General features: G+C 42.6%; 1 protein-coding gene across 1 annotated transcript in view; it reads left to right on the top strand.

Annotated features, from left to right (window-relative positions):
* The window catches only part of DNAH7 (dynein axonemal heavy chain 7), a 2,019,015-nt gene that overhangs the window by 381,382 nt on the left and 1,615,256 nt on the right, over positions 1-22,377 (top strand). The gene's annotated exons all lie outside the window — the stretch shown is intronic.

Below are 22,377 nucleotides of genomic sequence, written 5' to 3'. Positions count from 1 at the left end.
GTCGAGACTAAGAATCATTGCAAAAATCAATAGCTATTGCCTTTGAGACTATTGACAATGCCATTGCCTTTTGTTCATACTGTACAGAGTGGGCATTGCCGAATTTGGCAATGAATTGCAGCCATGCTGTATAGCAGCATGACTGCTGTGCAGCACAGCAAAAAAAAAAAAAAAAACAACCAAAAAAATAAATACATATATATATATTCCCTAAAAAACCATAGGTTATAGACCATATATAGTTAGGAATTAGCATTTACAAAACCTTGAAAATTCACTGGAAAAACCATAGGTTATAGACCATATATAGTTAGGAATTAGCATTTACAAAACCTTATTTTACTCACACAAAACCATTGAAATTCGCATATATAGTTAGTTGCACTAACTATATATCGCGCACCCGCAATCCACTGCTGATCATGTCACATATTACATCATTCATGACATGGTCAGTGACATCACTGATGACATCACTGATGACATCTCAAATGACATCACTGATGACATCACTGATGACATCTCAAATGACATCACTGATGACATCACTGATGGCATCACTGATGACATCTCAGATGACATCACTGATGGCATCACTGATGACATCTCAAATGACATCACTGATGACATCGCATTTGACATTACTGATCACATCACTGATGACATCATTCATGTGATAATACGATGTACCTCTTCAGACTCTAATATAACCTTACATACACTCAGTGTAAACAGACACTCACAGACTGTCACTCATCCATGGAGTTACTCACACACCTAGTCAGTCATGCAAAGAATCAATCACACCTCAATTTCCTCAACTATACAGTTATACACACCTTACTTATTCAAACATATACTAACACATATTTACTCTCTTATACAATCCCTGATACAAGTTCACAATGATCCATACAGCCACTCACACATTCACTGGCTCTTATGCACAGTTATTTATATATGTCAACTCTCACATGTACTGTGTTTTACATATGTACTTACTTTGACAAGTAGCACTGAGATATCCATTCACTCACCAATACACTCATGCACACAGTCAACCGCCCATACAGCTGTTTCCACATGCACTTTTGAACCCATACATCTAGTGAATCAACTGCTCACACATCTATGCACAGTCATACACCTCCCAGCCACCCACACACACACTCAGTCTCCCATACAAATACTTGGGCAACCAATCAATAACCCATATAGTTACTCATATAGCTACTGATCAACACATGCAGCAGTTTACAGAACAACAGACATAATGATGCACAAATTAAGACAGTTTAGTCACTAACCCATGCACTCAGTGAGATACATTTAATCACTCACTCATACAGTCAGTCATGCACCTACTAAATCCTTCATCCAGACACTTATACATCCACTCATTCTTCAATATGTAAGACATATTTTAACTTTACAGAAACATACAGTCACTGGATGTTGTCATCAGTGATGTCATCAGTGATGTCATTTGAGATGTCATCAGTGATGTCATCAGTGATGTCAATGACCATGTCATGAATGATGTAATATGTGACATGATCAGCAGTGGATTGCGGGTGCGCGATATATAGTTAGTGCAACTAACTATATATGTGAATTTCAATGGTTTTGTGTGAGTAAAATAAGGTTTTGTAAATGCTAATTCCTAACTATATATGGTCTATAACCTATGGTTTTTCCAGTGAATTTTCAAGGTTTTGTAAATGCTAATTCCTAACTATATATGGTCTATAACCTATGGTTTTTCAGTGAATTTCAATGTTTTTTTAATAGCAAATATCAAAAGCTGTAAAATGTATTCTTCTTTTAAAGGAAAAATATATTTTATATGTATTTAATATAATTTTTTTATGTATATACATTTTTTGAGGGAACAAATTTATCAACTATCATGCTGAAGAAGAGAGTGGGGAAAAAAACAAAGAGGAGGACTAAGAGGAAAGAACAATCAGTTCAAAAATACAATTGCTTTAAAGCATGAAGTGCTTTTCCACACATTTACATTTAAATAACCCATATTAGAACATACAAAATATCTACAGAGGAGACGGTGTACATTGAATTTTAGACTCTTCATTGGTACCTACATGTTGGTACTTACATCACCCACACAACACAACAACCGGGACGCTGTCACAGATATATATATTTTTTTTAACGTTAATTTCTCAAAATCCACTGGAGCACATATCTTGAGACCTAGCAAAGGCACATCGGGCAAACAGTCTCTACAATTTTGCCAAGTTTCATAGAAATCCATTCAGCCGTTCGAGCTAAAAGTGAGTCCAACCGCCCTATGGAAAACTCAATGTTAAAAACACGTTTTGGGACCCCCCTTTTTTCTCAGCCCCCGCTTGACGAAACCCCCCCAAACTTTCAGGGGACGCTCAGAAACAAAATGTGCCATTTTCCTGAAAATTTCAGCCAATTCCGTCCATCAACGCCAACGTTATTCAACATAGAATTTTCAGAAATCCCTATTCCAATAAATCCTAACTATATATACCTACTGGCGATAGCCAGTAGGTAATATATATATATATATATATATATATATAACATTTCTATGGCAAAATGAAACCCCTCATTTTGTTCCTTTTCAAATTAAATGTATTAAGTGTTACCACTTTATTCCAATCAAGATGACTTCAGGTGTGCCATACTTTTGTCATAAGGAAGACTGTTAGCGTTCTAGTTGTTCTTTAGAACACTCTGGGACATTCTGTCATTGGGCTATAGTTGGGCTACATCTGGCTGATATTTGGGCTACATTTGGTTTTTTTTTGTCTCTGGTGGCCATCTTTGGGCTACATTGGGCTACATTGGGCTACATTGGGCTACATTTGGGCTCTAACATATATATAGCCCAATGTAGCCCAATATATATTTTTCAAAGTTAATTTTCGTAAAACCCACTGGAGCATATATCTTGAGACATAGCAAAGGCACATTGGGCTACCAGTCCCTACAATTTTGCCAAGTTTTGTGGAAATCCATTCAGCCGTTCGAGCTAAAAGTGAGTCCAACCGCCCTATGGAAAACTCAATGTTAAAAACACGTTTTGGGACCCCCCTTTTTTCTCGGCCCCCGCTTGACGAAACCCCCCCAAACTTTCAGGGGACGCTCAGAAACAAAATGTGCCATTTTCCTGAAAATTTCAGCCAATTCCGTCCATCAACGCCAAAGTTATTCAACATAGAATTTTCAGAAATCCCTATTCAAAAAAATCCTAACTATATATACCTACTGGCGACTGCCAGTAGGTAATACAACCAAAAGTCAAAAAGTTTATTATGTTTTGGCTCTCAATGAGGGCCACATAAAAATAAACACACAATTATACAACATTAATTACAAATAAATCACAAAACAAGACAGAAAGGAAACACTACTTATCTACTGGTCAAGCGATCATCAAATATCTCCCTGTACATCATTAATAAATATCTAAAAACCCTTTAAAAAAATTTAAAATTCTGGAACAAAACATTTCATTTGGTGGACAGTAAAGTGCATGGAAGAACATTTTTACATTTAAAATTCCTAGTTGTAGACAAATTGGTTTTAACCATTTATAGCGCAATGGGCGCAATGCGGGACAAATAAATAAGACGTGATTACGATCCTGTACAGCATTATTACAGAGATTACATATTGGTGATACCCCATACCATTTTGCTAAAAGGAGATTTAATGGAAGCAAGTCATGTCTTAAAAGGTACCATAACCTACGGACTCTATGAGGAATATTCCAAATGAGGTATTGTTGGGCCAGCTTTGGGATATATGTTTTTACCAGTGATTCCCTTTCTTTTTGTCTAGGTTGGGCAAGTATATCCAATTTATAACAGAGTTCCCAAGATGCACATTTTAATTTAGACTTTAGCTCAAAAGGTGAGAGTAGGAATAAAGTGCTTTCATCCAGTTCTAACAAAAATACTGCTTTTCTAAAGTTTTTTACTAACAAAGAGAACTCGTTAAAATTGCCCAAGAGTTCCTTTTTAGTGGCTTCTCGTAAGGAACCCGGTTTACCTCTGGCCAGACAGGCTACCCATCTTACGAGGGCTACCAACCCCTGTACCCAACAACTTCGGAGTCCGAATTCCAGCCTGCATGAAGATGTAGAGCATGCTGTATTAAAGGAAGAGATTTTTCTTAAAACCTTTCCTTCCATTTTTTGCAGAAATCCCCATTGTTTCAATTCCACTAATTCAATTCCATATAGTAGAGTTGCAGGAATTTTTGCTCTAAATACATCCAGAAAAAGTGAGAAATGTCTCTTCCCTGTAGCATTGTACAAGGAACATAACCCCATGCCATGGGCCGACGCTTTACGTGAATTGTGTTCAATATGGGGATTCTCACTAAGGTTTGCTGAGATTATTTTGCCTAAGAAGATATAGGTTTTAACCACCTCTAATTTTTGTCCACCTATAGCCCAACTATAACTTCCAGACCTACATATTTTCTTACCAAAAATGCACATGATTTTGCTTTTCGATATATTGATTTTCATGTAATGTGCTTCAGCAAATTGATTCAATGCATGTAGACGATTAGATAAACCCTTCGGGGTTAAATCTAAAACCAGTATGTCATCCGCATACATTAGGACCGATATGGATGACCCTCCAATTGTCGGGGCTAGTCCCTCACAAGCTGCAATGGAAGATGGTAGGTCTGCCGTATATAGAGAAAACAATATTGGGGCCAGTATACACCCTTGTTTCAACCCATTCTGAGAAGGGATAGATTGAGAAAGACCCCTTTCTCCGCCTTGTAGCACTTTACACCACGTGTTCGTGTGAAGAGACCTAACTAATTCGAGTAAGTACACTGGCATACCCAATGCAGCCAGCTTTCTCCACAGCGTTGGACGGTCCACCTTGTCAAACGCTGTGGAGAAATCTATAAATGCTGCGTATATGCCACCACCACGAACACGTACATACTTGTCCACAATCACCTGTAATAATGTCAAATTATCTAGAGTTCCATGCTCTTTGCGAAATCCCGTTTGTTCCATGGGTAAAATACCATTAAATTCTGCCCAATCTGTTATTAGCATTAAAAGACATTTAGCGAAAAATTTTCCTATTGAGTCCAATAAAGCTATTAGACGATAGTTAATAGGCTTATCCCGATCACCCTTTTTAAATATGGGGATTAATATACTTCCCCTCCAAGAATCGGGGACTGTTCTTGATATAAAGCATGCTTGAAACACTGGGAGAAGAATCCTACTCCAGGTGGTGACGTCTTGCTTAATTATTGACATGGGCAGTTCGTCCGGACCCATTGCTCCGGAAGAGCGCATACTCTTTATCACGGTAGCTATGGATTTCTCGGTAGGGAGTTCTATTTTATGCTCTCTATTTGGGGCTGGATCCCATTTATCCCTCACTGTACCGTTGGGTGCATATAAGCTAGTTACAAATAGTATCCAGACATCTTCCTCAATAGAGATAGGGATGGGGGTTGTTATTGATCCACATCCTTTCCCTGTTATGGACCAGAAATCTCTAGAATTGTTAAAAGTCGAAGCCTCTCTTAGCCTAATCCAGAGAGAATCTTCTTTTTCTCTTTTTAACTTAGATCTCAATCTGACCCTCCTTCTTCTTAATAAGGCTAACTTACGCTCATTTTCCTTAGATCTATTAAGGTACTGTTGCCTCACAAGTTTATTTATCTCCTTATTTAAAGTTAATAATATGCTAGGAGAGAAGTGTAACTTTTTAGAATTTCCAGTTTTCTTAGCTATCTTGGTAAGTTTCTTTATAAAATTTTCGAGATGTAGAAATTCCATACCTTGCCATTCATCTAATTCTAGTAAAGTTTGGGCAAGAATATTTTGTACATCCTTCATACAGATAGGGTCCCAGAAACATCTTCCAGACTTACATTTAATAGACATTCCTCTGTTCACTAAGGACCAAGAATTAGTTTCTGGAGGAATTATTGAGATAGTTATGTTAATCATTTTATGGTCGCTCAAAGAGGAGTGAGAGATCACCATATCTCGGACAAAAGAGAACGTATCGTAGTCCGTGATTGCATAATCCAAAATAGATTCACCCCTAAATGAGCCATGTGTAAAGTTAGCGGGAGTGTCAGAAGGCATCCTACCGTTTACGATAAGCCCCTCTAAGTGGCTGAGTTCCTCAAGCAGTATCTTTCCTCTTTTATTGGTTTTTATTTTAGTAGGAAAGAGTGCTTGTGGTATATTATATGCTTCTTCCTTAGGTTTGTTTCTAAACATGTCTAGACTTAAATTAGACACTTTGCTATTTAAGTCACCCACGAGTAAAATATAGGGGGGGTGATCGAGCTCTAATATTTGTTTAACATAAGAAAACATTCGCTTTAGAACAGTATTAAAAATATCTTCAGGTGGGATATATGCATTTAAAATTATAAATGAAGACCGTCTACCCACTGACGCTAGATTATTAATAGTTATTGATTGGAAAAGATTACTAGTGTCCGTGTAATGGGAGAATTGCCATTGTAAGGAATTAGATAACAAACAGGCAATTCCACCTTTTGCATGGCCTTTTTTAGAAGGGGTAGCGGGGGCCTCCAGGACAAAATAATCTTTCCCTCCATATAGGAGATTTTTACACCATGTTTCCTGAATACATAGCACATCTGCCTTTAAAGAAAGTAAAAAATCAAGTTTCTCTGGGCAATTATGCAGGCCTGCAGCATTCCAAGAGACAATTTTTAAATGACTGTTAAAGATGTTGAAATAGTCGTGGGTTGTTCGTTGTATTATTTGATAGAACTCCTGGCAACCAATTCCACATCTGATTGTCTTCTATTAGAGAAGTATCAATGTTGTCCGGTAGAGGGAGTACCTGAGAAACCATTCGTTTACCTCTAGAGACCCAGATTTTTAGATCTTTACTACAAGTGGATGGGTCTTCCTGCCTAGAACCCAACTTTGTAATTCTTTCTCTAGAGGGAATACACTGTCCATTATTAACAATAGGTAACACATCAATCCCTCTACGTTGAAAAACTTCCGCTTGTTGGAATACAAGATTAGCAATTATTTTAGAGTAGAATTGTACCCTTGTTCGTTGCCCATTTACAGATCTTATTGGTGAGACCAAATCAATATCATTTGACAAAATTAGTTTTAAGCTTTCTATTTCTTTAAAGCAGTTAAGCAACCAAGATCTGTTGAATTTTAGATCTAAATCAAATAAGGGAAGAAAATCCAATGTCAAAGTATCCACACATAAAATAGGTGTTTTCACTGGCTGAATAATTGAACTCCTAGCTACATCAGGTTGGGGCCGAAAAGTAGGTGCAGATGGATTAAGTACCTTTGTTACTATAGGCATGTTTCTTATATCTTCAACAACTGATGCTAGGGGTTCTAGTACATTTACCACAGAGCATGGAACTACCCCATTCATGGTACCTTCAGCAGGGGTACCTTCCAATACATTGTTAGTGATACAACCCACTACCTCTTTGGCGGGAGTATCCAATATTGAACTTTCTGCACTTTCTATAACATCAGGCACTTCAGATATTATGTGTTTTTGGAAAATAATTTGCCTCTGTCTTTTCTTTTTGTATTTACGAAGCAACTTCCTATTTTTCCCTTTAGTTTTTACTTTTGCTGTTTTATTAGTCGTCAAAGTTCCTTCAGGTTCTTTTTTTTCCTGGATAAAGATGGGAAAAAGATCATTTCCGGCCGTGTGTAATACCTCTACCAAACTTTCTTCCTTCACGGTAGGTTCTAAATCTTTTCTCTGTTTTAAGGAAGATAGGGTAGGGGTCTCGGAGGGCTCATGAATATCAACCTTTATAGTCATCCCCAACGGTGCATTTTTATCCAAAGAATTAGTGTTATCTACGACTTTTTGGACAACAAATTCAGTAGGAGGAATAGTCACATTCTCTGCGTTTTTAGCCAGCAGTGCCTTCAATATCTCGGTAACTGCAGTCAAAATGCAGTCGGAGCTCACTGCAAATCTACCAAGTAAAAGTAATATAGAAGACAGTATTTGTTCAAGTGCTATCAGAGACTCAGAGATCGGTTTTTCATTTTTTGGATAGCCGGATGGAGTAAAAGAGCAGATCCCCGATAGATTAAGTTGTGGAGATTTCAAATCACTCTGCATTGAAAGGATGTCATTAGATTTGAAGGAAGGAGTGCTACTATATAGCAGCAGCCCTGATGGCGTTGCTCCATTAGGAGTTTTACTGTGCTCAGGTTGAGTCAAAGTTCTCTTGTCCATATAGCGACCACAGAGTTCAAGATCGATACTGGACGAAATAGATACTTCTCCTATATCCTCCTCCGCATTTTCTATTCCCTTAGAAGTATTGTGCTGAAGTACTTTCGAATTTGTTAACATGGGATCAGGGTCGACTCCTTTTGATGTATATGCTGAAAGGATTACATCGTTAGACTGAGTCAGAGAAGGCTTATTTGTTTCCATCGTTTAAGATTAAGATCTTTCACCACATTGGATTGCAGTTGCGATTGTGTTCTTATTTCAACATCAGTTGTTATAGGGACTTCTATGGGATTATTGGCAGTTTTTTCCCAAATTTGCAGCAACTGCAGCTGACCTTTCAGTTGTACGCTATTTTCATATTTGTTTCTCAGGGGATTGGATCTTGTTTTTATACATGACCTCCCCCCTAGGACTCTCCCAGAACGTAATTTCTTTGCAGTCATGATGACAGAAGAGAATCTAGCCCTACAGCAGGTTTATAAATCCAGAATATGAACAAACAGTCAGTAAAAAATGAATCCACAGGGAGAGAAGGTAAACGCTCGTACAGGCGAATAACGTATTTCCTCGCAGAATATCAATCTGTGTATTTTATACGAGCGTACAACAAAAACTAAAACAAAAAAGAAGTAGAAAATACCGGGGCCCAGCCCGGCCTACCTCGGCCACTGAGGGCCACAGAGGGCCCGCCCTTTGCCCGGGCGCTCCCGCGACGCGGGGGTGACGCGCTGTTATGCGCCGCCTGGCGCGAATTCTGCGGCGTCTTCCGCTGAGGGGCAGGCCGGGATACGTAGTCCTGTGGTCCCCTCCACTCGGCGGCCGCTTCAGGTTGGTAAGTGCGGCTGCGGGAGGGGGACCAAGACCAACAGGCTCCGGGCTCCAGAAAAGAGGATTAGCAGCGTATGCGAGGTAGGCACTCGCTCTCTGAGGTTCAAGCGGCGTCACCCGCTCCACCGGGGTGACGCGCTGTTATGCGCCGCCTGGCACGAAGTCTGCGGCGTCTTCCGCTGCGGGGCAGGCCGGGATACGTAGTCCTGTGGTCCCCTCCACTCGGCGGCCGCTTCAGGTTGGTAAGTGCGGCTGCGGGAGGGGGACCAAGACCAACAGGCTCCGGGCTCCAGAAAAGAGGATTAGCAGCGTATGCGAGGTAGGCACTCGCTCTCTGAGGTTCAAGCAGGTAATGTAGCCACTTTATTATTCAGAATAATGCAGGTTACCAGATTTTCCAGAAGATTATCCACTAGCAGGACTTTTTTACAGCTTTTACAAGTTTCCTGCTAAGCCCCGCTCTCTGTTCCCGGTTCACGGTCTCCAATCTCCGGGAGCTCCTATGCGTGCCACCAATCAGCAGGGCAAGCTGGCCAAAGCTCTGGCTCACCCTTGCTCTGCGAGAGCGGCCGCCGTCCTGCTGCACCTGGCCCCCTGCAGGCTTTCCGCTTGCACCTGCTTACGCCCTCCTGGGCCAGACCATCAGAACATTCAATGCGGGGCTCCGGTAAGCGGTGTGCAGAGCTGGGCGAGGGCAGAACGGGACAGGGCTCAGGACACTGGGTGCTGAGTTCTGGGTGCAGGGAGAAGCGCGGGCGCCCCTACAACTTTCCGCTTGGCCCCCTCCGGACCTTCTCTCCCGGCTGCCTGGTGGCAATGGCGGTGGCAGTGTCAGTAATGAGGGCTGGTCAGGAACTGGAATGGGCATTCTGCTGAAATTCGCCTACTCTCCTCATTCCCTCCCTCTGCTCGCACTCGTACTTACAGCATCCGAACGTCTGAAATTTCCCCTGCAGCTCCCGGCTGAGAAGCTGCCGCAGGGTCAGTTACAGCCGGGCTCCACAATGACCGCTCCGCTCCGCTCCGGCACTTGAGTGTAAAAAAAAAAAAAAAAAAACAAACAAAAAAAAACGCCTCGAGCGCCTCCCCGACACAATGACTTTGATGTGGCAGCCAATTTATGGCGCTTGGTGTTTAGTGCCGGCGGGAGTGCAGAAACTCGGCGGCTCCACCGGCCCGACCCGGCTCGGCCAAGCGCAATTTTAGGTCGGGTTTTGCTTTGTTTTGTTTTCAGGGCTCAGAGCGGCTCGTGAACGGCTCACAGCTCTCGGCTGCTTCCAACACAGCACCAAACGGTTCGCGTAGCTCCTCCTCTTCCTCTTCCAGCAATCAAAAAGTAGGTTATATATATATATATATATATATATATATATATATATATATATATATATATATATATATATATATATATATATATATATATATATATATATATATACTACTATTGTAAAGAGAGAACTGTGTCCTTTGAGCCAGGTAAACTCGAAAAGTACACCACCAATCAAAACACCCATGACATCTTTGAAAACCTCAGGGCAAGCAGAAGGACATAGGCTATTAAAAATTAAAAATATACGTTGTTTAAAAAATTTCGAAATAAAAATAAAGTAGTCCCTTGCAAGTAGCACCGGCCGTGACGTCTGCGTGATGACATCATTTGCGTTTGCGCTGCCTGGCAACACTTCCTGAAATGGCGCCGAAGATCGCGACCTGCTGGGAGGACTGCCGCGGCCCTGCTTGCTGCTGGGCGAAGTGGCGGCCTGTGCGGGCGGGGCGCCTGGAGCGGGACCGGCGGCTCAGGTAAGGATCAGGCTCTCCGGGACACGGGCGGGAGGGGGCCGGGGCGGGAGTGCACGCAAGCCTCAAATGCTGCCCCCAGCCCCTTTCTGCCCCAGGCAACGATGGGGCGGGCTGCTAGTTTATATATATATATATATATATATATATATATATATATATATATATATATATATATATATATATAATATATATATATAAGAACAATCTCCAAATCTCTCGCCAGGAGCCCAATCGCTGGATACCATGCGCAGATAAAGAGACGCGACCCAAGGTGCAGGTGAGCAGTAGTTTTATTCAGTAACGTGGAGGGCCCACCTCGACATAACGTTTCGGCCTGCACAGAGGCCTTGATCACATGACGCTTGGGGGAGGGAAGACAGAATTTAAAGTGCAAGTGCAATGTGCCTGAACCCATGATTGGTGACCTATATCACATGGTTTGCGAAGTAAAATAATAGACATAAAAGTCACATTACTAGGCTATAAAGTGCATACCGGGATAATCCCCATCAACAATATATGATATATGTATTACAGCATCAAAGGATCTTAATGTGCAAAACCATCATTGTTTGTGCAAATTGGCATATCTCGATAAAAGTTTGTTGCCTATGTACATATATTTACAAACTCAAAATCAATAATGTATATACACACTGAATTAATTTTCGTTCTGTGAAGGAATGAGTATTAAGGCAAGTGCAATACATTCAATCCAAAATAAATATACCGTAAACGAATTTAATAAATATGTACAGATAAATGAATTGAACATACTAAGTTTAAAAAGTATGAATACGATTGTGCCAACAAAATGTGGGAAACACCATGAGGTGCCATGAGAACAATATCATATACACATAAGATCGTAATTCCAATGTTGACTTTGGAGGAGATAATAGCTGGTAAAATACCTTATCGCAGCCCCCTAACTTTAAACAGGGTTCAGTCTAAAGTTGCCTAGCAAGCCTATACATCAAACAAGCGATGGTGCAACCAACCATGACAGTGAACCAAAGTGCTTGATTACATATCATTGTTATTTTTTTATATATTTTTTTGTATATTGATTCATTGTTTTTCCTATTTGTATATGTACAAACCATAGCCTAATCCTAGACTAGGATAGAATAGATTGTGTCTTCAGCTAGCTATTTAGATGTAAGATGATTAATATATATATAGCCATATTCAATTCATGTTCTCAGATTGACTAATCCAAACCAGTACATTATCTGCCACGAGAAAAGACATTGGAAGGAAGAAAGAAGGGAGATACCATGGACCGGGAGCAGACACCCGTTGGGCAGTTAGACCAGTGTGTCATCTAGATGGATTTTACAAGCAAGTGTAAAGATCTTCCGTGGAATTGAGACCCCCTGGGGCTTTGCTGTCCAATTCCAAAATATATCTGGTTTCCAATTTTCTTAACATCCCCTCTCTGTCTCCTCCTCTTCTCAAGGGACCAACCGAGTCGATGGCATAATATTTCAAAAGAGCACTGTTGTTGTTGTGACTCTCTTTGAAATGGCGTGCTACTGGATATGTAGTGTCATTGGTATTGATGGCCCGTATGTGCTGGAGTATCCTCTTGTGCACCTGCAGTTTGGTGCTACCAACATATCGCAGGCCACAAGGACACTCCAGCACATATACCACATGATCATTTTTACAAGTCAATTGTTTACTGATCTTACGTGTGGTAGTTGAAAAAGGAACCATATATTCCGTTTTATTGACGCCATGGAGGCAGGCTTTACAGCTGGAACATTTTCTGAAGCCTTTACTTTTGTCCAGCCAGTTGTTGCGGGTTACCACCTCAGGACTTGGCTTTACCAACGCGTCCTGCATAGAATATGCTTTTCTAAAGGTGATAAGCGGTTTGGCCGGCATTTTCTCTCCAATAATGGGATCGCATTTAATGAGGTCCCAATACTTGGTAACGATTTTCCTGAGCACGCCATGCTGCCTATTGTAGGCCCAGATCAGTCTCACTGGCTGTGTTTTGGTTTCCATTGAGGTGGATTTTTGCTTTCGTTCCAGTATCTGATTCCGGGGCAAAGCATTGGCCTTACAGATTGCCCTATCAATCTCGGTTCTCTTGTATCCCCTAGCCAGGAACCTGGTCTTGCTCGCCTCCTGTGCTAGGTTGCACTGTACATCAGTGCTACACAGCCTCCTCATCCGCAGCATCTCTCCATAGGGTATGCTGCGAATGAGGTGGGCAGGATGGTGACTTTGGGCATGGAGCACAGTGTTACCTGCTGTGGGCTTTCTGAAGAGCTTGGTCTGTAATTGCCCCTGGCAAGATTCAATAGTAATGTCCAAGAAATGTACCTGGTCCTGGCTAATGTCTGATGTAAATGCCAGATTAAAGTTGTTACAGTTGAGAGTGTTAATGAATTGCTCAGCCTCTAGCCGAGTGCCACTCCAAATCAAAAACACGTTGTCAATATAACGATACCAACGTACAATCGACCTGGCCGCAATGTCAGAGTGTTCACCATAGAGGACCTGCCTCTCCCAGTAGCCCATATGCAAACAGGCATAACTGGGAGAGAAGCAGGCCCCCATGGCAACACCCCTGACCTGCTGGTAATACCTGTTGTTGAACATAAAAAAGTTATGGTTCAAACAAAAAGTGATCATAGATATAAGCATACGATTGTGTTCAGCCATCAACAAAGGTCTCTGACCCAGATAGAAATCCACAGCTCTAATACCATCTAAATGGATGATGCTGGTGTATAAGGATGTGACATCCAGTGTAATTAACCACCAGCTTGGATCCCATTCTATGTCATCAATTTTACGAAGGAAATCATTCGAGTCCTGAACAAAAGATGGTAGATTTTGCACATGTTCTTGCAAGAATGAATCGACATAGACAGTTGTTTTTTCCAGTAACCCACCACATGCTGCAATAATGGGTCTTCCCGGGGGCTTAACTGGATTTTTATGAATCTTGGGGATCAGGTATAGAACTGGCATAATGGGGTGGTCATTTTTCAAAAATTTCAATTCATCCATACTGATGAGTCCAAAAGACCGCCATCCCATCAGTAGAGAATAAAAATCAGTTTGGGCTTTCTTTATCACATCAATATATATATATAATGGAGTGCGATGAATCCAGCACTAATGCCCTTATAAAAAAAGGTATTTTGTTTGTATTTTTTTTTAAACATTTCTAATACACATGCATAATAGAAAGGGAGGCTGTACGGCATTCAGTACATCTGTTTACATTATTACAAAGACATTAATTGTGACTTGGTAACAGTGAAGTACTCAACATTTTGTTTGCATTACCCTTCAATATTGGTATCTGGGTGGCAGTTATAGTGTTATCTAGGCTGACTAGGGCCAAACGTGTCCTGTGTGCGTTTATATGTCGCTGATCTAATGGGAATTCACAGCATATTTACACCCATAAAAAAACAACAGCAGTGCATAGAAACTGGCCATAAACTTACAAAGGAATAAGTACAACTTGTGTGGTGTGCAAAAAACCGTTGGTGAGTATCTCCGGTCTATGATGGATGGTGGGGAGGCCAGCAGGCGTCAAGCTATCGGGCAAAGTGTAAGGTATCTTTTCTATGTATCATCTGCAGCCATGTGGGGGTTGGAGCAACAGTGTATAAAGTGCTATAAATTCCGTGTGTAGAGGCAGTTTTTAGCCATGTGTATTTCTTCCTAAGTGTCTATGAGCATTCTGTCTACCGTTTACTAGGCGCCATCTTGGTTGGCGGGCTAGAGGCTCGCGTTGGTGGACTCCCGCGTTTTGGACGCATTTAAGGAACCTCTTCCCATTCCTCTGGTAGATCCTTGTAACCTGCACGCGCGTTACTGCATTGGCAGCTTTTTAATACTTTTAAAATTTTCATTTGCACTGTGCACATTTCGCGCTGTAACACGCGCACTCGCACTCGCGTTTTTATTTACTTTAGTGGCTTTAGGCTGTGAGGACTTACCCGCACTGTAATCGTGTCCGCACCCGCACTTTGTGGGATATAGCTTGTAGGACTGCTTGTAGGACTGCACGTGATACTCGCAGCGCCGCGCTAGCCGCCATATTGGGTGAGGGTCAGGGCGCACGGGCCGTTTACTAGGCGCCATCTTGGGTGGCGGGCTAGAGGCTCGCGTCGGTGGACTCCCGCGCTTACGGCGATAAATAACAATGGCGACAGAGGTAAGCCCGTTTGCGCCCGTTCGCGCACTGGGCGCGCCAGCGGCTGGAAATGCTGCCCCTACCGCCCCCTCTTCTCTAATTTACACAAAAGAACAGCTCCTTAGCTGGAAATCTCGTGACATAGACGACTTGCAGCCCCCTATACCCACTAAGGGTAAGAATTTCTTGTCCTGTGGCTTGCTCAATGTGAGGTCACTCAGCAAGCATTTCATGGAGATAGCGCTACTCATAGAACCCAGTGTGGACAAAAACAACAATTGACACAATTTGCAAAATTCAATGAATTAATCAAAAAACAAACGTTGGATCCACAGAGTTTTATTCACTGAGGGATCAAATGTAATGAATACAAAGGCAATTAAATAGCTGTATTAAAGGTTATACAGTGCCCCGGGAGGGAGGAAGGAAGTGATAAAAGTGAGGATAAGGTAGTGGCGGGATTGTGTGACAGTAAAATCAAACATTTGAAATTGCGTAAAGCTGTGATTCGTCTAACAGCAAATGCCAAAACGGCTAATAGTAACCAGAATTATTGGTAGGCATATTCCACATGGTATATTAGATATACATAGTTCAGGCGTGGAATTGCCACAGGAAGAACAACAGTCGACGTTTCGACCCTCTTATCAATGCAGGGGAGGTTGAGATCCTTGCTGTGGGGTCTTCATCAGGACCAAGGGATTGGGGCAGGTAACCTAATGTATAAAGGGAGAGTAAACTAAAATTACAAATAGAGGGGTACAATTCCTGCCTCTTAAATTATCACAATGGTGGTTGGTATAGAGAAGCTAATAGTTGAGAATCTAGTTGAGGTTATTACTAGGATAATGAGTATATAACCGGTTATTTGGCTACTAGACAATTTAGTCGCTGTAAACACAGTAATGTGAGACAATAGTTATTGCAAAAATTACAATGGTATAGACCGCATTAGTAAAGAAGGACAGTATAGTCTGACTTGCGACTGATTAAAGGAAGGACTCGAGTGTCGAGATACAAAATACGGCACGGTTCAAGGAGGTGAAACATGGCACAAAGCTAACGTGACAAAGTGGGTAGCTAATAAGACCAGCGCGTCAGGATATTATATCACAGCTACCCACTTTGTCACGTTAGCTTTGTGCCATGTTTCACCTCCTTGAACCGTGCCGTATTTTGTATCTCGATACTCGAGTCCTTCCTTTAATCAGTCGCAAGTCAGACTATACTGTCCTTCTTTACTAATGCGGTCTATACCATTGTAATTTTTGCAATAACTATTGTCTCACATTACTGTGTTTACAGCGACTAAATTGCTAGTAGCCAAATAACCGGTTATATACTCATTATCCTAGTAATAACCTCAACTAGATTCTCAACTATTAGCTTCTCTATACCAACCACCATTGTGATAATTTAAGAGGCAGGAATTGTACCCCTCTATTTGTAATTTTAGTTTACTCTCCCTTTATACATTAGGTTACCTGCCCCAATCCCTTGGTCCTGATGAAGACCCCACAGCAAGGATCTCAACCTCCCCTGCATTGATAAGAGGGTCGAAACGTTGACTGTTGTTCTTCCTGTGGCAATTCCACGCCTGAACTATGTATATCTAATATACCATGTGGAATATGCCTACCAATAATTCTGGTTACTATTAGCCGTTTTGGCATTTGCTGTTAGACGAATCACAGCTTTACGCAATTTCAAATGTTTGATTTTACTGTCACACAATCCCGCCACTACCTTATCCTCACTTTTATCACTTCCTTCCTCCCTCCCGGGGCACTGTATAACCTTTAATACAGCTATTTAATTGCCTTTGTATTCATTACATTTGATCCCTCAGTGAATAAAACTCTGTGGATCCAACGTTTGTTTTTTGATTAATTTATTGAATTTTGCAAATTGTATCAATTGTTGTTTTTGTCCACACTGGGACCCCCTCTTCTTTGTAACTATTCAACCCAGGTCCCAGTGACTATGATTGGGTAACCCTCCTACTTATAAGCTACTCATAGAACAGCATGAGTTTGACGCTCTCTTCATGACGGAAACCTGGACCAGGACTGATAGTGTAGTGGAGTTGGGTCAAGCCTGCCCTCCAGGATATAAGGTCATACACTCTCCTCAGGTGGGGGCTAGAGGAGGAGGTCTGGGACTAATTTACAGGGAATCGCTGGATTTTTCCCATTTGGAAATCAAAACGATCCCTGACTGTGAGCTAATGGGTTTTTCATTGAAGGAGCAGAGTGGGGTTCTTTATACTGGCTTATTGTGCTATCGCCCGCCAGCCTGCGTCCTATCTGCCATAACCGAGCTCACGGATTTAATCTATGACCTTTCCAATTCCCACGCCAGATTGGTGGTGTTAGGGGATTTTAATCTGTGGCCAGAGGGGCCAACAGATTCAGCCTATAAATATCTGACTCTGGCTTGTTGTAATATTCAACTGGAGCAGTTAGTCCTCTCTCAAACCCACCAAAAGGGACACGCACTGGACTTGATCTTTGCTAACATTGATCAGGTGTCTGTTGGCGATATCTTACCACAGTGTTGGACAGACCATGCCCTGGTCCTCTTTTCTGTAACCCTCCCAGAGGCTTGTTTAAAGGCTAGTAGCTCGGGAGCAGTCAAGATGGGCAGACAGTGGTCGAGACTCCTGAAACACACTAGCCTACCTAAGCTACTTCCATGTAGCTTTCTGTTGGGCGACAATGTGGATGAAAGCTATAACTCCCTTTGCCAGCAAATCACCGCCTCATTGGATAAACTAGCTCCACTGAGGGAAATACGAGTTAAAACCAAACCCGCCATGCCCTGGTTTTCGAAGGAGCTTTTTCAGCAAAAACTCCGCTGTAAACACGCTGAGCGGGTATGGAGGAAACAATACCGTGAGGCCGACAAACTCCTTTTTAAACAGGAATTGGCGTCTTATAAGTCGCAGATTAAGTGCGCAAAGGCCACTTTCCTAGAGGAAACGCTCTGTTTAGCCCCTAACAAGGCTCAAGCCTTGTTCAAAATCGTTAAAAGTCTATCCCACCCGTCTTGCGTAACAACAGCTATTCCGGCCTCTCAACTGCTATGTGACTCGTTGGCTAAAGCCTTCGAAGACAAAATCAGGACCATTTTAAGCAATCTGAGCTCGCCGGTACTGGTGGCGGCCTCTCCCTCAGTTTCTGAGTTGGAACCCGGGAAAGCCCAGTTGGACAATTTCTCTGTTCCTTCCTTTGTGGAATTCTGCTCTTTTGCGGATGGGGTAGCGTCTGGCTCTCCCCTTGATGTGCTTCCACATAAACTTTGGAAACTGTTTAGGGATGAACTTCTTCCTCCTCTTTTTGCTATTTGTTGCCAGTCTCTTGGTACTGCCCTGGTCCCGGCTAACTGGAAGCTCGCGGTTGTCTCCCCACTGCTGAAAAAGGAATCATTGGACCCCCTGTGCCCCGCAAATTATCGACCCATATCACTGCTCCCTTTTCTGATCAAGATCATGGAAAAAATGGTAACAAAACAGCTGTCCAGCTTCCTGGAGATCAATGATTGCCTGGACTCGGCGCAGTTCGGTTTTAGACCAGCCCACGGAACAGAATCAGCCCATGTGACTGTACTGAATGACCTTCGTTCGCGTGCCGACCTAGGTCGAGCAGCATTTCTTGTGCTGCTCGACATGTCGGCAGCGTTCGATACGGTCAGCCATGCCATCTTGATCAGGAGACTGGAGGAGGCACGGGTGGCTGGCTCGGCCCTGGAGTGGCTGGCTTCGTACCTTGCCAATAGACATCAGGTAGTTGCACTGCCCCCTTTTAAGTCTTCCATCAAAAGGGTTGAGCAAGGTGTGCCACAGGGCTCGGTCGTCAGACCCATCCTTTTTAATCTTTACCTCCGACCCCTGATCAAGCTTATTAAATCCTTTGGCATTACAGTCACCAACTATGCCGATGACACGCAACTTATCTTCTCTTTTGAGGGTAAGAATGCAGTGTCACAGGAGTCTTTCCATCATTGCATGGTCAGTACGGCGGAATGGCTGTACTCCTTACAGTTTAATAGCTCTAAAACTGAGGTGCTTTATTGCTCAGCAGACCGTATTCCTCGTCCTCTCCCGCATGACTTCTGGCCGTTAGCCTTTCAAGGCACGGTATATGCGGCTGAATCTGTTCGAAATTTGGGAGTGATGATGGATTCTAATCTTCAACTTGACAGTTTTGTAAATAAAACTGTATCCACCTGTATGGTGCTGTTGCGCACCTTACGGAAGATCCTCCCTTTACTTCCAACCAACACCAGACCAGAGGTAGTGCGGAGCATAATCTTAAGTAGATTAGATTATTGCAACGCACTGCTTCTGGGGGCCCCTGCCATCTTGCTGGGCAAACTGCAGCGGGTGCAGAATTTTGCCGCAAAATCGGCCCTCTCTCGTAGACGTTATCATTCCTCCTCAGCGGCACTTAAAGAGCTTCACTGGCTGCCCATATCTCAACGTGTGGAATTTAAGGCTTTGTGCCTGGTTTTCCGGGCTCTTCATGATCTGGGTCCGTCTTCCTTACGAGAGATGTTCTCTTGGTACATTCCCCTCCGAACCCTTCGTTCTGCCTCAGCCTTTCTGGTGGCAGTTCCTAAAATCCGGAAGATACGGATGGGTGGTCGCTCCTTTGGCTATGCAGCATCCAGGCTGTGGAATACGCTTCCTCTTTCACTTCGGAGTACGGGAGACCTCTCCACCTTCAAAAAGGGATTAAAAACTTATCTTTTCCCAAGAACAATATAGATGGCTCAAATGTAATGTTTTCTCGTGTCAGGTCATGAAAGATCATAGCGCCAGGATACCCGCCGGGTGACAGTCGCGCTCTACAAGTATGCCTTACATACATACATACATCTGCGTTTCACCATTCCCCCGGTCGTCACCATTTACTAATAATAGGCTTTCCCAGGACCGCATCAGTTCCTTCCACTGATCAACTATAGGCCGCCTATAGGAAGGACCCAAGTAAGCAAACGAGTGACCTCCCATCCTCGTAAGTTTGACTCTGGGAACCGTGATTTTTTCCTGGGTAGTTGAGCGTAACAAACAGGAGGGTAAATAAGGATGAACCAGATTTCGCAGATATTGAGGAGCAGTGCCAGCCTTGATCTTGAACATATATACCAAGGCTTTAAACTTGGTGCGGCTTTCAATCCCAAACCAATGCAGGTCTCTCAGGGCGCTAGAGGTGGAAGATGTTTTAGGAATCTGGCAAAGCATTCTTGCGGCTGAATTTTGAACCACCTGTAGCTTCCGTATTACATCCTTATTAGCCACCAGATGGGATGTTCCCGTAATCCAGCCTGGAGGTCACGAGTGCCTGGACCACGTTTTTTTGGGTGTGGCAGGGGAGCATTCAAAAGATTTTTTTCAAACATTTTAGGATGGTGAAGCACGTGGCTGCCACCTTCACTGCCTGCTGTTTCATTGATAATTTGTCATCGATAATAAATCCCAAATTGCAGACTTAATGGGTAGGCTGGGGTAGGGTACCCATTTCGGTAGGCCAGTGCTGAGGGCCTTAGAGATGTTTATTTTTACCCAAAATCATGACCTCAGTCTTTTCGCTGTTAAGTTTGAGTAAATTAGCCTGCATCCAAGATGCGATATTACTCAAACCGGCCTGAAGAACTGAAGAACTGATGCTCCGGGCAATGTTTCCAATGAAAGGGAAAACATTATTTGGGTATTGTCCGCATAAGAGAAGAGTCGCAGCCCAGCCTCTTCGGTGATCACTGCCAGAGGTTTAATGTATATATTGAACAAAAACAGGCTTAAAATAGAGCCCTGGGGAGCCCCGTGCGGAGAGAAATAGATTTTAGAAGTAGCCTTAGTTGATAAGACTTGAAATGTCCCCTTGGTGAGAAAAGATGAAAACCAACCAAGTGCCGGGCCAGAAATGCCGAGGGACTGAAGGGATTTGATTAACACGTTGTGAGATACCGTGTCAAAACGCGGCGCTCAAATCGATTAATATAAGAGCCACTGTGTACCCAGAGTCCAGACGTTGTCGTACCATTTCTGTAACTCCAAGGAGAGTTGTCTCGGTCGAAAAACTGTCTCTAAAGCCGGACTGAGAAGGATGTAAATAGTTTGAGGATTCAATAAACTGAGTTAGTTGTAGATGTATGTGCTTTTCCAGAATTTTAGAGTAAATAGTTAGCAAAGAAATTGGCCTAAAATTTGATGGCTGGGCAGAATCGGCATTAGCCTTCTTCAAGATGGGAAGAACCATATCGTGCTTCCAGACGGATGGAACTGTAGCCTCTTATAAGGCAGCATTGAGTAGCTCTATGATTAATAACATCGATGGTAAATCAAGCTGTTGTAGTATTGAGACAGGAAGAAGATCACAAGGGGAGCCTGATTTAATACTGCCTAAGATCTTTTTAAAAGAATTAATGACAAGAGGCACCCAGGATTCTAACTTAGTGATAGGTTCAACAGTGCAGGTAAGTTCACTGACAGAAATCAGTGGAGAAGGGACAGTTAACTGGGTTTTGCAAAGTGACAAATGTATTTGTTCCACTTTATTTACAAAAATGTTGGCCAGATTGTCGCATTGTGGTTCATCTAAAATAGGAGGTATAAGGCTGTGTATCAGAACCAGCACATTTTTTGATCATCGTAAATAAGGTACGCAAACAATTCTGCGCGTTAGAGATGCTGGAGGAAACATAGTCAGCCCCAGCAGATTTACAATGGACTTGATACTCTTTTAAAGCTTTTTTAGCTTCCAGGCCATCTCCACTCATCTCTTGGCCAGGGTCATGGCCAGGTCAATAAATGTATTCCCTACTTTCCATTATGGTGGGCGGGGAAATAAGCCCAACAGGCATAGTTCCACAGAACATCCAGCAATTTATCAAGTGTCGCTCGCCAATCTCACCACTTCAGATCAGAACGGGTGCAGTAGCGAGCAGGACCATACCATGTGCATAAAACCTACGTCTTGTTGGTCGCACCTCGGCCAATTCCGCATCTCTTCCACGTGCATTATCTTTAGTCTGTGCGTAGTCAGATAGGTCATATGTATGTAATTGAACTGAATGTATTTCAGCCTCGAGTTCGGCGGTATTATCTTAGGTGACATCAGAATCCTCCCCCAGTTCCGATCAGTAAATTGCCTATGTAGGGCCTGTTCCCAGGGATCTCAAATTTTAGTTAATGGCTTCAGGGACGCCTCTACTAAGCCCATATAAAACTATTTCACCTGATTGCTCTCGGCTGCCAGAGAAAGCATTGCATGCAGCATAGGGTGAGTTTTCGGTTCTTCC

Source organism: Lissotriton helveticus, chromosome 3_1 (genome assembly GCF_964261635.1).
Source record: "Lissotriton helveticus chromosome 3_1, aLisHel1.1, whole genome shotgun sequence".
Classification (NCBI taxonomy): domain Eukaryota; kingdom Metazoa; phylum Chordata; class Amphibia; order Caudata; family Salamandridae; genus Lissotriton; species Lissotriton helveticus.
The sequence above is the reverse complement of the archived record's forward strand: the minus strand, read 5'-3'. Positions and strand labels throughout refer to the sequence as shown.